This window comes from Pinus tabuliformis, chromosome 1_2 (genome assembly GCF_031772625.1).
Source record: "Pinus tabuliformis cultivar Carrire ecotype Pingquan chromosome 1_2, CPIR1, whole genome shotgun sequence".
Classification (NCBI taxonomy): Eukaryota; Viridiplantae; Streptophyta; class Pinopsida; order Pinales; family Pinaceae; genus Pinus; species Pinus tabuliformis.
The window spans coordinates 555,691,600-555,710,471 of record NC_142298.1 but is presented as its reverse complement, the minus strand read 5'-3'; the positions used below and the strand labels follow the sequence as shown (position 1 = coordinate 555,710,471).

Here is an 18,872-nt window from a genome sequence, read left to right as displayed (position 1 = left end):
CGATAGCCATTCGGTTTCAGTCTGAACCCCAGATATCTTAGGCCCGCATCTAGATCCTGTCTGACAAAATCAAAATGTTGGGATGCATATCGTTCCTCATTTTGGAGACAGGTCACATAGATGATCGTGGATTTTCCATAATTGGGTTCCATACCCGTGGCTTTGCAAAAAAAGAGATAATATGTTTTTGAAAACATATGAATCATGAAAAGAACCATTTAGAAAAATAAGTACATCATCAACAAATAGAAGATGCGAGAGGGTAGTCATTTTTGAAATCTGGACACCCCTAAGATCACCTGCCTCACGAGCATTTTTAATTAGTCTGCTTAGTCCTTCCATGATTAGAAGAAAAACGAGGGGGGAAAGAGGGCATCCCTGCCTAAGACCACGCTTGGCATGAAAAAAACCTAAATCCACCCATTTATAAGGACATTAAAAGAGGCAGAAGAGGTATAACACATGATCCAAGAGATAAAGCATGAGGAAAGCCAATATGAGTGAGTATGAGTTGAAGGTAGGACCAACTCACCCGATCAAAATCTTTGGAGAGGTCGATCTTTAAAATGATGGACTTCTTATTCTGCTTTTTGATCAAATGAAGGGCTTCTTGAGCAGTCCCAATAGCTTCGTGAATCTACCGATGACCGAGGAAAGAAAACTGTTCCTTGGATATCATCCTGGAGAGGATCAGTTTAACACGAAGGGCGATGGTTTTGGAAATGATTTTATAGATTTTGTTGTAGAGGGAGATAGGACGATAATCATCAAAGGTAAGGGGTTTATCAATCTTGGGGATGAGGGCGAGGAAAGTCACATTAAATCCTTCATGCATTCTGCCAGAGGTTCTGCAATCCTCTATAGCCTTGAGGAGATTAGGCCCTATTAATTCAAAGAAAGTGTTGTAGAATTCCACCAGCCACCCATTCGGCCCTGGACTTTTGTCCTTTTTAAAACATTACATTTGAACTTCAATTTCCCTAAGCGAGACCAAAGCTAATAAAGCCTCAATCTCTTCAAGCTCGACAAACCTAGGTATAGCCTCTACTAAACGAATGATGTCCAAGAGGGTTACACCCCTTGGGGCCTTATAAATATTGGAAAAATGCCAAACACCCATATCTACCAATTGATGGAAAGTATTAGCCTCCCTGCCTTTTGTATCTTGCAGTTCCCAAATAGTGTTGATCACCTTTCTCCCCCGGGCGTACTGTTGGAAAAATTTGGAATTCTCATCCCCAACTTTTAGCCATAGTGCTCTGCTTTTTAACCGCCAAGACTCCTCTTTCAATCTCAATAGTCTAATATTTTCCGATTCTAAATGGATTAGATGTGCCTTCGTATCAATTGATGCAAAACTACTAAGCTCAGAGACATCCAATAAAATAAGTTCATTCTCAATCCTTTTAAGTTCAGCCTCATCCTTTCTCTGTTTTTCCTTCGCCCATTCAATTGTTTTTGTTTTTAGACAAGCCAAATTTTTTGTAATGACCTCAGCTGGGGATATATGATCACTCGGCCTACAATGGATCCACGAGTCTGTGACAATTTTATGGAACTCAGCTTCTGCTAGCCAGGACAAATTGAATTTAAATGGCAAATGGGGTTTGTAATTTTCAGCCCTGAGCTCCAGAAAAATCAGGGAGTGATCTGATATCCCTCCCGAACTCACCCACTGGCGATAATGCTCCAATCTGTTTAAAAGAGAAGCCTTTACCAGAAACCGGTCTAACCTTCTGGCCAAAGCCTCCTCCCCAGTCCTTCGATTTCTCCAGGTCAGCGTAATTTTGATCGTAACAATATTTAGAAGTTCATGGGTGTCCAAAAGAGTTTAAAAAAAAAATCGAGAGAGGGTCACATTGGGCTCTGCTACCCCAGGACTTTGCCAGCCCTAGTGAGAAGTTTAAATCACCCCCAATGATCAAGTTGTCTGCTTGCATAAAATCGGCTTCCAATAGTCTCACCCAGAACTGTTCCCTATTGTGGTAGGGTCCATAAATGTTGACAAATCTAAGGGGGAAATTGTAATCCGAGGAGGTAACATCTGCACCCAGAAACCCCTCCCCCCCCAACATTTTGATTTTTTATAGATCTTTTGTTGAATCCCATGGCGCAGCCACCCGAGCGCCCTCTGACATCCAAGGAGTGGAAAACCCAGTCCGGAAGGAATTTTAAGAGCATATTATTGACCAGACTCCCTTCACCCAGAGTTTCTTGCAAGAAAATGACATCCAGTCGCTCCGAGAGACATAACCTCTTAAGAGCCAGTTTTTTGTCCAAGATGGCTAGGCCCCTGCAGTTGAAAGAGAGGCACTTCATGGGGTAACCTTTGGAGGGTTGCCCTTTGCTCTAAGGACCCAGTCAATGGGGGTCTGAACCCTCGAAGCCACTTCGATGCCAACCCTCTTAATGGATTTTGAGAGGTGAGATTGTCTGCCACGGGGGGTTTTGAGGGGATGGTAGGGAGGGGATCCTCATCCAAACCATAGGCAGGGGTTTGGGAGGCAGGAAGAGAGCGAAGGAAATAACAGTGAGAACCACTAGAGGTCGGGCTGCCTTTGATGGAGGGAATGGGTAGGAGCGGGATAGTAGTGGGGTTAGAGTTGAGAGGTGGGGAAGGGGCAGTTACAACCGGGAAAGAGGGGAACACAACTTGTTGACCTCAGACACCGAACCAGAGAAACTCAAAGAAGCAGAATCAAAATCAGTTATCAGACATTCATTTGAAAATAGAGGAGGGGAGGAGGAGTACCGGAAAAAGCCGAGTCTCGGTCCCGAGCTCTGGTGAGAGGAGCCGTGGATGCCACATTGTCTGACTGTGAAGAGGAGAGACCAATTTCGAGCTGTTGGGGCCCCGAATCCTCCTGAGGGATCGACTGTGGTTGGAAATCTGCATCTCATGTTTGAGTGCTTGCTGAAACCAGAGACCTTGGAAGCTCTTGCTGCTTCCCTGACAGAAGGGGACAGTCTTTGTACAGATGACCCACTTCATGGCACCGATGACAACGGAAAGGGATACCTTCATAATCAAGTATTTGTCGCCTGGTCGTCTCCCCCATTTGTAGCAGATAACTCTCCACAAGTCCTTCCTTGGTGTCTAGGTACACCAAAATCCTAGCTAAAGCCATACATCCTGTATCCAAATAAGACCTATCGTGATCAAGATAAACCCCCATATCATCTCCGATAACCTTGAAAATGTCCTCAACCCAAAATTGGAGAGGAAGACTTGGCAGTCGAACCCAAATCGAACCAGCTCCCATATTTTCCTCTCGGGGTCGAAAGTGGAGACCATCGCTTAAGCAAGACTGGGGTCATTTCTATGTGCCAGTACCTTGTCAATACCCACTCCACCTGGTCCGACTGCGAGAAAATGAGTACGAACCACCCTCTAGATAGTGCGATGACACCAGGCAGCTGCATCATTAAATTTCCCTAGACCTCTGCAGTCCATTTCCTCAGACGCGCCGGTGTATAATTCCTGCTGCGCACCTGACCCACGAGAACTGTACTCTCTGTTAGGGCCGCTTGTGCCATTATGATGCCTACCCCAAAAACCAGGGGACGATCATGTTCCCTAGCGTTCGAATGCTTGGAATTTTTCCTTTCCCCATGTCCTTTTTGTTTTTCTATAGGATCAATATCAGCTAGGGGGTTCTCGTCCGAGTCCAAAGAGTGATTTTCCTCCGGACCAAGGTACTGACTGGGTATACCAACAAAAACACTGGAGGTGTGAGAAGAAGAAGTGACCTGGTGAGCCGAAACTGCCGGCCGCACGCTAAGAAACCCAATGTGGGGGGAAGTAGAACCCAGCCCTTTAGGGGCCGAACCATGAAAATCCTCCATAGTAGCACCAGCTCCCCCTTGAGAGATACCAAGACTCATTTGGGCTTGGGTCCAGGCCTGAAAATATGATGGAGACGGAATAGAGAGAAATGGTGACTCAGAGCCCTCCCCCAAATAGAAACCACCTTTCGAAACAATTGAAACTGGTTTCTTGTTTCTAAAATCCTGTAGTGTAACCTCCATCTCATGCATTAAGGAGGAGAGTTTCATGACTGTAGTAGCCGGTGGATTGCTAGAATCCAGTTCCTTCCCAGCAGATGACGGGTGTTTTCTTTCAACCCAAATGTCTTTAGGGGTCAAAGAGTCAAAGGAGTAGTCTAGAAGTTCTTCATCCATGCCGACATCAAACAACCATTTAAACCTTGCACTGTTTCAAAAAACCGAATGATAACCCTTCCCGTCTGCTTACCCTTGTTGCAAAGCTCTGCACAGTTTCCAAGATTTCAATGTTGGTGTTACGTGGTTCTTCTCCTAATTGTACCCATACTTTAGGATTGGCTTCTTGAAAAGATGTCAGTCCTAATCCTGTCACGGATCTATGAGGTGTATTTCTAGTCCTCCTCATGCTGGCTGCTTTTCTTTCTTTCTTTATGCAAATAAAAAACACTATTAATCTTCTATTTCCAGAGGTCTCAGCATTATAACTTGAGCGATCTGATACCACTTGTCACATCTCTTCATACATAAAAGAAAAAAAAGATAAAAAATTATAATTGCTCTATATAATTACCATAACATACTTTCGCATTATAACAAAAATCATTTTATAATTATTGAGCAATAATGTAATTAAGCTTTATATATTTGACATGCTATTATTTACTTTTGATTAAAAACATTATGATTTACCTACGTATATGATTGGAGATATATTATACATATCCCTAATTGTTGACTTGAGTTCTCCAACCCAAGAACGGGTAAAATGTTCTTTTGGATATTTCGAGATGCTATATAGCTGTTAATCACTGCATGGATAAGTGCGCCCTATCTACAGGGCTCCTTGTCGTGGCTCCATCAGACGGTCACGATTGACTCACATAACTCCTTGTCCGGTGTGCCTCAGTCAATTTCGACATTTCCTCTTTTGTTTCGGCATAGCTGCTCTGCTTCGACTCTGACTCATGGCTTCGCGCCGCCTCTCTGGTTTGCCCTTACCCATGCTTGTTGTTGACCTTACCTACTCTGTTCAGTTTCACTACCTCCGTAGCTACTGGCTCATTTGTTTCGTTCTTCACTCAGGTATTACTCTGCATCTTTTGTTCTTGTAATCGTGATTCAATCTCTTGTTAGCTTTTGGTAATCTAATGGCATTCTTTGTTTTGCATATGCCACCACCGAGGGTTCCAGCGGTGAACAAATGGATTTCTTGGTTCGAAACCTTCCCTCACTGGGCTAGTTCACGTTTTTTGCAATCTCAGGGTTTCACCTAATTTTCAGGTAATGTGATAGACGTTCAGTGTTTTGCTTAATTACCGAGTTCAGAGCTTTTGAGGATTTGATGGCTTGATTTCAATGTTATGGAACTATCCATAGTAATTCTATCAATAACATTCAAGTATTTCGAATTTCCAATGTGAAAATAGGCATGTATGGTATTATTCTCCTCGGCTTTGTTTTTATGCCATTGTTTTGTTAAATTAAGGTTCCCACTTGGCTTACCCGAAATGGGTTGCTGGGTTTTTTCCTTGGAACTAAGTTGTAATTAATATATTACATAATGTGGATGGATAGTGTATTACCGAAGTCTCGATGACCGGAATGTTTACTTATTATCTATCAAAGCATGATGGGTATTTTACCGAATTCCTTCTTGGCATAATTTTGTGTCTCTACGTAACTTCATTATGGTTTTATTGTATTCCACTTGGCATGTTTTGGTATTGTGAAGCCGTTTAAACACATCTTTGATTTCTTAAAGTCTGGTCTTATGCGCAAATATATGTCTGCATTATGGTAGATTTCCGTGTAGTTGTTCTGTTATATTGTTAGGGTTTGGGATTTATGCCAACCTTAACAGGATGTTATATAAGTTTTCTACTGCGGTCTTTACAACATATTCTCATTGTTTTAGTTTTCCGGCAATTTCCGAATGCCGAATACATTTTTCTTGTATTTGTCTTGTTGTTTTTCCTCCGCGATAATTCTCGCGTAGTGTTTTGAAATAAATCGTGTTAACTATTTTCTTTACTACATATAGGAAATTTAATTCGGGTTGTTTTTTATTTTAAAGGTATTCTCAGCTAGATTAGCCGCAGGCTCTCAATCTACCAACTTGTCTCTTCTTTTCATAACTAAGGAAATGGAAGGTTTAAGCCGTACGAGGATATTTTCCCTAAGTGGTATATTTATGCTCATGCCGTTTTATTTTCTAGAAATACATCTACCTATACAGAAATTTTCCTAACAGTGTTATTATTCTCAGATGGTTTTCTTGCTTGTTTGTCTTTCATACTTTTAAGTTTATTACATATTGAATTTCCATATTCTTTTACAGTCTTTTCGCTAAAATTACACACATACTGCTGGGTAGTTAATAAGCAAATTATGTTTGACATAAAATTTCTACAGTAATAATCCATCTATTACTTGCACCAAAGAATTAAATTTCTAGTTGTTTGAGAGTTTATTTTTAAGTTCAGGGTTCTAGATAGAATTCTTACTGTAACATCCCATCTACTATTTTCTACAGATCTTTGTTTTAGAGTTCTAGATACTTATCTGGATTTTGTAGAGTTTTTTTTCGTTGTTGTCCTCCAGAACTAGAATCAATTTCAACGATACATTGATAAGTTTCCTCCCAACCTTGTGACTTGCTTTGAAGCCAAAGTCTCCCCCCTTTGTTTTAGAGTTCTAGATATTTATCTGGATTCTGTAGAGTTTTCTTTCATTATTGTCCTCCTAAACTAGAATCAACTATACGTTGATAAGTTTCCTCCCAACCTTGTGACTTGCTTTCAAGCCAAAGTCTCCCCCCATTGTTGCTCACATGACTGATGCTTTCTTGTAAGATTTATTAGTTTGTTTCCTCCCAACCTTGTGACTTGCTTTCAAGCCAAAGTCTCCCCCCATTGTTGCTCACATGACCGATGCTTTCTTGTAAGATTTATTAGTTGCGATGTGATCTCAACCAGACTTAGCTCCTAATGCGTCTGACATATAGCACGAAAGCGTTTCCCTTTTTCTTTTTTCCTTCTCTTTTATTCATCTCAAATACCAATACTCTCTTGATCTAGAATTCATATTCAGGAAAGTAGTTAGAAATAAGTAACTGCCTATCCTAACTATCTCACATGTAAAAGTTACAAGATTTGTTATCCTTCAACATTTATTTAATGCATAACTTAATTAAAATCTTAAATGCATAAATTTAAATAATAATAAGAATAAATAAATAATTACAATTTCTAAAAACATGACCAATAACAAATTCCACTTGAACTCTTATGTCGGATCCACGTACTACGACAATCCCACCAAAAATCAGATGGCAAGGAATGTTCATGCCCATGTAATAAAATACAATAAACGCTAACAGTTTCAGTTTTGTTTTTGATATTCCATCATAAAATTTTGAGTGAAATTGTAATTTTTGTTTTTGGTATTCCTTTGAGTGAAATTGTAATTTTTTTGGTTGAGTTTAAGATTTTAAATATATAAATAGATTTAATTCATTAGAAGATTTTTATAATTTTAAGATTAGTAATTATTTAAAATTGTCATTGGTAGATTATTGAATTTAAACATTTAATTTATTTTTGTAATATTTCGATAAAATTAATTTAAAAATATAATTAAAATGATCATAAATATTTTAGAAGCACATTTTAAAGTGTTTATCCAATTATAAAATTACTTCGTAAATTATCAAATAACAAATGACATATTGTGAATATCTATTTACTTTTTGATATTTATCTAGTAACAAATGACATAATGTGAATATCTATTTACTTTTAGATATTTATCTAGTAGAATTAGCGAATTTATATAAATTAAATGGTTGGTAAATGTCAATCCAATTCATGAACATGTGCAGAAATAAATAAAAAATAAAAAAAAATTAAAATCATAAAATTAATTAAATTATATTTTTATTTAAATTATTATTATCAATCACAAAAATAATTAATATATAAATTAAACAATATTCTTTTAACAATGGAAATTCACTTCATTACCATTGAAATTCTTAACTTGTAAATAATGTTTGTTACATTTTCATGGATCGCTATATAACATTTTTTTTAAAATATTATCATTATATGACTTATCAATACCACATGCTCAATATAATACTAGTTAATATTATTATTTTTTAATTAATTAATTTGAAAAAAAGAATCTTTAATGGTAAATTCAAGAATTGAAATTAATGGAAGAGCCTTCATATAGATAACTGAAGATATTTGTATCGCCATTGTGGAGGACTCCACAGACTTTCAATATGCAGAGTACTTGTCAACTGGGAAAGCAATAGCTGTTTGTTTGGCTAAGACGTGGGAGGATAAGGAAGCGTGCGAAAAGGTGGAAGTAGTTGGAAGGAAGAAGAGGAGTAAAGAAACATCAGAAAGGAAACTCACTGGTGCAAGACCAGGTCGATTAATAAAAATATGGATAACCTCGAGTTGACGACAATCGAGCGCTCGTTTAATTCACATCTAAGTCTTTCGTACAGTAAAGGTTTTCTACATCAATCGGAGTCCAACTTTACTCCGGTTGGGTGTGTTTCGTTAACTTTTATTTGGGTGTGTTTTATATAAAATTTTGGTTAATTTGGTTAAAAAATTGATAATAATTTTATGAGAGATTTTTGGGGGTAAATCAAAAGATATTTTATTTGTCGAGTTTCAAACCAGCTAGTGTGGTTTATCATCAGGATAAGTTGAATGAGCAGATCAGGGTTTTCATGTTAAATAGATAGAGCAAACACTCCAAAAGTTGTATTCCTAGACCAAGTAACGACTATATAGATAACGGATTTAGTATAACCATTATATAATTAAAAATATAACCTAGGTAAGTTAGATTCTTATTAAAATAAGAGTAAATGGATACTTATTAAGAGTAAATGGATACCCAATTATAATTATGAATATATATTTTAAAAATAAATTATAACCTAAATTAATTTAGGTTAATAGTTAGTTATAAAAGATTATTATTAAATATATAAATATGCATAAATATCCATATATGATATTATTCACTTATAAGTCAAAGGGATTATTCCACAAACTAATAAATATTACTAATCTACTAAATTAATTTTAAAATTTAAATAATAGTTATTTAAATAAGTGAGAGTAACTAGAGTAATTTAATTATAATTATGATATTAGAAATATATAAATAAATTATAAAACTAATTAATTTAACTTAAAAGTAAGTTATTTAAGTTGTTAAATTTAAATATTAGAAAAGTTAGTTAAAAGTTATAAATGCTAGGGTAATATATAAAAAGTAAGTTATATAATTTTTAATTTATTTATAGTGTTGTATATTAAGATAAATTGGTCAAATAAAATAAAAGAATTCCAATTCATTAGTTAGTTAACTATATAAATAATAGAGTCATATAAGGGTTAAAAAGACAATTTTTAATAGATAAAAATAAACAAAGAATAATTTCAAGCTTAAATACTTGAAGATAATAGCAAGAATAAGTGCTACAACAAAACCTTAAACTCATGGAACAAAGACCCCAATAAATAGGAAACTAGGGGAAAAAATAAAAAAGACAGAGAGAAAACAAAGGGAAGGGAAGGCAAGACGACCACGACTAGGAGGAGAGGGCTGGAACCCAGCAACTACTGACACTTCCAACCATCCTCCCTGTTGAGATTGTTCAACATTTTTTCAATCTCGGGCACTTCCCTAAATTTTCGATGATGGAATTAGGACACTCTAGCAATTACACTAGCCTCCTCAATGCAAACATGATGATTGTTGCAAGCCTTTGGTCTTGGAAGGGGGAAGAATGGATGGAATTGTTGTTGATAAGACCCAACTCTGTTCGACATTTATGAGCGACAGGTTGGAGAGACATGTTGGCAGGTTGGAGAGGAATGTTGGGGTGGATCCAGTCATCATATACCTCGGGTTGCTCCAGTCCGTTAACCATAAAATTCAAGCCGTGCAGAAGCGAATCGCTGCCAAAATGTCTTCAACATGGAATGCCAATTGGGGTGGTTCAGGCTTTGGGAGCTTGGGTTCAGGAAATGGTCACGAGAATGTTGGTATGGAGAGTATAGTGGAGGGCTATTGAAAACAAGTGATAAAGGAAATTGTGAAAGAAATAAACGAGAACATGGTGAAATTTACGCGCAGTTGTCTGGACTGGGTAAACACTAGGAGCTCGTGCAAAAAACTCTGGAAGGTTTGCGTATGGATGTTCTGGGTGTTCAAAAAAAGGTCGATAATATAGAGATTGTCAGGCCAGGCAGTAACTTCATAAGGCAAAAATGATTCGTGTATTATTCTATCAGGTAGGTCTTCATTATATACATGAGGGAGAGACTGTTCAGTTCATCTCCCGATGACTGTTCATATTTCTTATTTATCTATTTACATATATTCACCCAATCACAAGGATTAGGTGTCAACAGAGATTAAGGTGGAGACGACTACAGTGGGAGTCTTAAAGGAGGTGTTCGGGGTGGGAAATCTCTCGACCTCTTGTGTGGAATGCGATGAGGATGTTGCTTTGAAGAATTCGGTTGGTGGTGGTGATAAAACTGCTGCGAAGATCATGGGAGAAGAAGAGAACAAACCGAAGATATTCAACATGTCGGCGAGCAAGCCTATGGGTGAGGGTGATGACGCCGAGACAGAAATCAGTTGATTGCACTCTCTTTATATATATATGTGTGTGTGTGTGTGTATATATATATATATATATATATATATATGCATTATCGTTGTATAGTCTATAATGACATTTTTTTGGAGAATTTATAGTTATAGCTCCTTCTATAGAACATATGTAAATAATCATGGTAGCAAGATGGTCCATACTCTGTGTAACGAAAGGAAAGATACAGACAGTTCATATATGAGTTTTGTAAGGGACTTAGCCCGTTTCCAGAAATCTTAATGAAAATGCTACTCGTTTCTTTAAAACAGAAAAACAAAACAAAACATAAACTACTTATAATATGTATTTTTAATTGTTTTATGTGTTCTATAGTTTTGTTTTCTAAATATTTTTTAATTAATTTTGTTTAAAATTTAGTAAAAAATGTTTGAATTGTGTCACGACCTCTTTAACATAATATGTATAACAATAAATTATAAAAAATTTTAATGGTAATGGTGGTCAACTCATGAACCCACCCCCTAACTATAAGGAACATAACCTAAGTATTAACCAGGTTTAAACGCTTGTATACACATACATAACCTTTATTATGTGTCTACCCCACTGAACTTGTGTTATCACCCGCGCATAAACACATGGTCATAATTCTTATGGTGTCATGGTTAACATTAGTCGTTTACCCAAACCGCACAATTCGATTTAACGCCAGATGGTGAGCGGATATTAAGCCAGCTCATTCCCTCCGTAGCCAAGTGGCATGAATTCACGTGAAACCATGTGGTTGACCCACTGTGGTTTCCGCGCCAGGTTTTCCCGCTCTGATGGACGATGGAGATCTCTCTGACCCATCGTGTGGCTCAGATCAGTTTAAGGGTTCGACAACCAATACTTAAGGTGCCGGGTTCTTCGGATCAGCTCATTTGTTCACTACCGCCTCAGCCGAGCGCTTCCTCAGCTTGTCAACTTCCTCTGCACTACCCTGCTTGTTCAGGTATTAATCTCTCCGCGTTTTCACACCTGGTATTCATTTACAGTCATGTATTGTGTACTCCTTGAAGTCATTTGATTATTCGACTGTTCTAGTTTGCTTACCGTAAGTTCTCAATGTGCAGGTGGGTCGGCCGTTCGCAGTCTCCTACTGCCGCAAGGGTTTTGCCGTCTTCCAGCTTCACAGGTATGCTCATTTCGCTCTTATAGTTTTTCCTTAGAAAGTGAGGTTTATTTGAGAAGTGTAAGGCATCGTTCTCTGGTCTGAGGCGTGGCTCATGACCCTTTTACTTACATGTCTCAGGTCTGGTTATTATTTCTCCAAACCCTTGTTACATTTGCAGACGGCCTCCTCTTTCCGGGACCTGTACTGCGTTAACTGTTAGGGTTTAGCTAGGGTTTATTTATGGCTTTCATGCCGTCCATATAATGTATATTTAATGTTGACTCTGATCTCCAGATATGGTGTGAATGTATTGAAGTTTGTATATATACTTTTAAGCTTCCTCTGAGCTATCTACAGTTCCTTAAGCGGCAATGTTTCAGTACAGTTGTATTGTTTGGTTCTACGAGCTTTTCAATCCTCGACAGGACTCCTTATAAGACTATGTTATCAGTTCACCTTTTATTTAAATGAATGCATTGCTCTTGGTTCACAGATTTTGTCCATGTATTTGATGGCCGGATCCGTCTTTGTACTGCCGGTTTTGCTATGAAACGATTTACCGTTCTAATGTTATTATTGTTATATCGTTCTTCCTTTGCTTACTGTACAATGCTACCCTAAAAGGGTTTATGAGACAGTCATGCTTTTATTTACGGCAATGTCTCATATCTTACAGATTTGGTTTCGCATGTATACGTTTTCGTCTGAAATATTCATACGTTTCATATTGTTTAATTGCGGCCTTAAGGGAAGTCATGCATTCGGTATGTGCATGCATTGGCAACCCTCTTCCGCGTACACAGTCATTATCATGACCGGTATTTGCTGGAGTCTGGTTTATATATATATATATTGTTTAGCTTCATGTTTCTAGTAACATTAGCCTCATCTTCGGTAATCCGAGAATATCTCCTTATAAGCTTGACTTACATGGTTAAATGCTAGCTGTTTCCTTCAGTCTTGGTTACCTCGACGGCGATTGATAATGTATCTATGCTTACGCCGTGCTAATCTTCTTGCCAATCTCTCGTTTACAGCACTATTTCATATATTATTCCTTAAGTTTGCACAGCATCAATATATAACAGTCTTGCTTGGGTTTACACAGTATTGTTGTCTACGCATTAATGCTTGGTCTATACTGCAATAATATTTATGCCGTATCTCTTTGATTACGCAGTGTTATAGCTATGCCATATCTCTGTGATTTATACAGTATTACGGTTATATATAAGCGCGGGTTTGCGCTGGTTCTTGACTGGTTTTCGATTAGGGTCTGGTACTGTCAAGCTTTTCCAGATTGCTTAACTCAGCACCGTTCCTTAGCCAAGGGTTCTGTTTAGATTATTTTCTTCTTATCATTTGATTAACTACTGCGGTCTCTCATACCGCCCACACCGCCTTTAGGGTTTGACTCTGTTATGAGCATTTATCTCTAAACAACCCAGTTTATTATTGCAGATGAAAAGATGACCACAGTTGTAAACAATAATCTACAGATGTCTCTGAAATTGTATGCATAAATCTTTTATAACAACTACCATTAACTATTGGAAAGAAACACAGATACCCGAACTTGGTCTGTACACCTTCAGTACCTGCTCTTTATTCTATAACTTTGTTAGAAAATGCATACCTGGATAGCCTGCTACCGGTGTTCCTACTTCCAGAGGTCACCTGCAATTATTTTGCTCTTATCCTCCCAACCTTGAGATCCAGTTTACGTTGGATTCTCCCCCCGAGCCGTCTTGCAGGCCTGCAGCCCTCAACAAGACACATGCACTACTGTGCTGGGTTATCTGGTCTCTACCAGACTTAACCCCTTTTCTCTATCTGCTCTCCTCTCCTGGAATTCTTCTCTGTCTGTTCATCAACAACCTAGAGGTTTTCCTTCCCAGGACTTTTCCTTGGGTGAGAAGCAGTTACTTCAGTTTTACAACTGATTTTCTTAAAATAGAAAATCCTCCACCAGGAGGCTGCCAGCATTTCAAGAACATACACATGTAAAAATAATCTAATATAACAACTTCCTTCATTAATAATGTCATTCAAAAACAATGAGTAACCACTCATACAATTTCTTACCACAGTAAGTATTCCAGAATTACAAGTTACCGGGGTCATTACATCTCCCCCCCCTGGGATTGGACATCGTCCCGATGTCTATCCCCATTAAATAAATTTGGGTAAGCTTTTCTAATGAGTTCCTCGTCCTCCCATGTAGCCTCCTCAGGCCCATAGTGCTGCCACAACACTTTAGCTTGGGTAATAACCCGTTTCCGCAGCCGCACTTCTCTCCGGTCGAGAATGCTCTGTGGTTCGACCAGGACCTCGCCTTCCGGTTCGACCTGCAGACAACCAATACCTTTAATCAGTTTCCTATTGAGTATAGCTGCATAATCAAAACAACCGGGTTAATTCTTACCCGCACATCTTGCCATCGGATAACATGTCTAGGGTCATATACATATTTCTTTAGGACAGAAACATGAAACACATTGTGAATCCTAATATGACTTGGCAAGGCAAGTTGGTAGGCCACTGGCCCCACTCTAGCCAAGATCTGAAAAGGTCCAAAATATCGAGGAGCCAGCTTGGCGCACCCACTCCACTGCAGTGTGCTCCTTCTGGTTTGAATCCTCACAAACACATGGTCACCAACCTTATACTCTGTGAATCTTCTTTTCCTGTCCGCAAAGCTTTTCTGTCTGTCTTGTGCAGCCTTTAAGTTTTCACGCACTCTTTTCACCATATCTTCCATATCTTTAAGCATTTCTGGACCGAAACTCAACTTGTCCTCAGGTCCACCCCAACTTGAGGGTGTGCGGCACTTTCGTCCATACAGGACTTCAAAAGGACTTAGCTGGGTTGAAGTGTGATAACCATTGTTATATGCAAATTCGACCAGATGTAAATACTCTTCCCATTGACCTGGTTTCAGCATCACATACGCCCTCAACATGTCTTCCAACACTTGATTAACTCGCTCAGTTTGACCATCGGTCTGCGGGTGATAGGCCGTGCTAAAGTTCAGCTGAGTACCCAACTCAGCAAACAGTGTCCTCCAAAAAGTGGAAGTGAATTTCACATCCCGATCCGATATAATTACCTTTGGCAACCCATGCAATCGGAACACATTTTGCATAAAGAGGTGAGCAATTTGCACCGCCTTGTAAGTGGACTGCACAGGGATAAAGTGTGCTGCTTTACTCAATTTGTCAACCACTACCATGATAGAGTCATTACCCTTCTTTGTTCGTGGCAACCCAGTTATGAAATCCATGGAAATGGTTTCCCATTTCCATTCCGGAATAGGCAAAGGCTGTAACAGTCCTGCTGGATGCTGATGTTCTGCCTTAATTTGCTGGCATTCCAAACACCGCGCCAAGTACTCAACTACCTGTTTCTTCATTCCTGGCCAATAATACTCCTTCTTGAGTGCCGTGACCATCTTTTGGTACCCTGGGTGGCCAGTGTAGTGGCTGATATGGAACTCATCTAAAATCAGCCTTTTAAGGTCATTTGAATCAGGTACATACAATTTCTTATTGAAACACAGCATTCCATCACTATCTAGTGTATATCCTTGCTGTAATCTTTCATTAACAGATTGCTGTACCTGCTGTTTTAAGTGCTGGTATTCAGAATTGCGACTTGCTGCTGTTTTTATTTGTTCAACCAGCGAATTCCGCCACTTGCTGACTGATAGTTCACATAAACAATGAACCTTTCGACTTAATGCATCAGCCACTCGGTTTTCTTTGCCCTTTAAATGCTTTATTTCGAAATCAAACCCACTTAGGAAATCTGCCCAACGGCCTTGTCTTGCATTCAAGGTAGGTTGGCTGAAATAATGTGTCAAACTGTGATGATCAGTTAACAACAGGAATTTCCTCCCTAGGAGGTAATGTCGCCACATTTTCAGCGCATGAATAACAACTGTTAATTCCAGATCATAAGCAGAGTATCTCTGTTCATGCTCCTTTAGCTTCCTTGATTCATATGCTATTACTTTTCCTTCCTGCATTAATACTCCTCCCACACCCTCCTTGCTTGCATCGGTGCACACCACGTAATCCTTATTAGGATCAGCTATACTCAGGATGGGTGCAGTGGTGAGTAAGTGCTTCAAGCGGTCAAAGCTCTGCTGACATTCTGATGTCCACCTAAATATCTTCCCCTTTTTCTGCAATGAGGTGATAGGATAGGCTATCCTAGAAAAGCCTTCCACAAACCTCCGGTAATAGCCAGCTAACCCCATAAAAGACCTGATATCAGCAACATCTTTGGGTATGGGCCATTCCATAATAGTTTTTATTTTCTCGGGGTCTACTGCAATTCCTTCTTTAGTGATCACGTGGCCCAAATACTGGATTTCCTCCTTGAAGAAATCACATTTACTGAACTTAGCGTATAGCTGGTGTTCTCGAAGAGTTTGTAACACCATCCTCAGGTGTTCTTCGTGTTCCTCTTGAGAACGAGAATATATCAGAATATCATCGATAAATATCAGCACAAACTTGTCCAAAAACCGGTGGAACACGCTGTTCATCATACACATAAAGGTGGCAGGTGCATTGGTCAAACCGAAAGGTAGCACTACAAATTCGTAGTGCCCATAGCGTGTCCTGAAGGCGGTTTTAGCGATGTCCTCATCTTTAATCCTGATCTGATGATAACCAGATCGCAGATCGATCTTGGAAAATACTTTTGCCCCTTTCACTTGATCAAAGAGTTCATCTATCCTGGGTAAGGGATACTTGTTTTTGACCGTGAGCTTATTCAGCTGTCGATAGTCTATACACATACGTAGGGTGCCATCTTTCTTTTTCACAAATAATACTGGAGCTCCCCATGGTGATACACTGGGACGTATGTACTGTTTATCCAACAGCTCTTGTAGTTGCATTTTCAACTCTGTTAACTCTGGTACGCTCATTCGGTATGGTGCCCGTGATACTGGTACTGCTCTCGGTATTAATTCTATAGTAAAGTCTATGTCCCTCTTTGGGGGCAGCCCTGGTACCTCTTCAGGAAAAACATCTACAAATTCTTGTACCACCGGGATATTGCCTAGTGCAAACATCTTATCTTTCTGGTTTGCATAACCAACTTGAATGGCGTAGATCTGACATTTCTTTCTAAGGCACTTAGCTAACTGAGAAGCAGTGATAGGCCGAATCTGGACAGGCTGTTTAATCCCCTGCAATTCTTGTTGCTGCCCCAAATCATCCTTGTAATAAATGGTTTTGGTTTTGCAGTTTACTAGGGACCAATGCTTTTCCAACCAATCCATACCAATCAGGATGTCATAAGATCCTAATGGAAGTACATTCAGGTCTGCTGTTATTGGCTGTCCAGCTATACTTAAGGAACAGTTATTAATTTTAGCTAGAACTCGTCTCTTGGCTCCCGTAGCCAGCTGTACCAACCATGGATTTTTAAACCTTTCCGATGATAGCTTACAATGTTCCACTACTTTTGGGCTAACATAGCTTAAAGTAGCTCCTGGGTCAATAAGAACAGCTATAGAGAGGTTAGAAATCTTACCTTCAAACTCCACCATGGTCGGTTGATATTCCGCTTGCCGGTCCTCCAAGGCTGCGTTAATTCTTGGTACGCTGCGTGCCACATCCCCAACGGTTGAGGCTTCGTGGATTTGAGATATTTGGTCGACTCCTTTACGCTGCGGGCAGTTTTTAACATAGTGCGGTCCTCCACATCCCCAACACTGGACTGGTGGTCTGGTTCCTTCAATCTCTGATCTGGCAGGCGGTTCACTAACCCTGCTTTCACTTGGCTTGGCCCGGAAGGTACCTTTAGTTATGTTTCTGTTAATCTGCCCCTTTCCAGCACCCTTACCTCCATTTCCACGACTCCCTTTGTTATTACCAACAACTCTGTTGCTTTTTCTTTCATTCCATCTTTTGTTTGAAATGTCTCCTTTTTGTTTGTTCTGCTAGTAACAAATTCTTGCCTTACGAATTGCCTCGTCCATGGTTCGGGGATTGTCAAACTCTATTCGTTCCCTTATATAGGCTGGTAGGCTGCTCACAAATCTCTGCACTTTGGCCTTTTCTTCTTTGATATATGGCACATAGCGAAGCAGGGAAGTGAAGCGGTTAATGAATTCGTCCATGGACTGTTGCCCTAGTCGTAAATCATGGAATTCTCGTGCCTTCTCATCATAAAAACGCTCGGTTAGGTATCTCTCCTTAAAGTATTTCTGGAACTTTTCCCAAGTGATGTTCTGTTCACCCACTCCTTTCACAATTTTAATTTCTTCCCACCACAAGGTTGTTTTACCCTGTAGCTGGAAAATGGCCAGCCGCGCCTTCAGATTTTGGTCATATTCATACAGTTGGAAATACTTGTTAATGTTAATTAACCAAGCCTCTGCCGCTTCTTCCTGCTCTCCATCGAAAAGTGGAGGTTTGATTTTCCGGAATTCTCCCTGTAATTCCATTTTCTGTCTCTTTGAGGTCTGCTGCTCTAGTACATTGTCAGAATGGTCTTCCTTCTCCTCTGAAATTTCAGGTGCGTAATCCCGTTCTTCAGTTCCCCTTTGCTGTTCCGCACTGGGATTGGCTAATGGTGGATTTTGTTTGTCTGACAGACTCTTTAATATTCTTTCCTGCTCCACTGTTAATCGCGCGTTGTCTTCTCGCAGACGCGCCATCTCACTTTTCAGCTCTTGAACAGTCTGCAATATCGCCAGATTGGTACTGCGTGTCTCAGCACCAAGCTGTATCCACAACTCTGGATTTTCCTGAGGGACGCTGCCTGCTCCCTGCATTTCCTCCATCTTACTTGTTGACTGCTAGCAGATTGTTGTTTCTGTATTAATTTCCTAATTGATAAACAAGAAATCAATTTAGTTGCATTTATTACTTCCTCATATATGCACTATATAATTTTTTTTTTTTACAGCTGGGCTTCACTGCTCCAGAGGCCACAGTTTTGAAACCTGGCTCTGATACCACATTGTCACGACCTCTTTAACATAATATGTATAACAGTAAATTATAAAAAATTTTAATGGTAATGGTGGTC

General features: G+C 39.3%; 1 long non-coding RNA gene across 1 annotated transcript; it reads left to right on the top strand.

The window, feature by feature from the left end:
- Positions 1–4,857: 4,857 nt before the first annotated feature.
- Positions 4,858–5,652, top strand: LOC149206807 (uncharacterized). The gene is made up of 2 exons (XR_016251951.1): positions 4,858–5,088; positions 5,197–5,652. It is a non-coding gene; the product is annotated as an uncharacterized LOC149206807 (long non-coding RNA).
- The last annotated feature ends 13,220 nt before the right edge of the window (positions 5,653–18,872 follow it).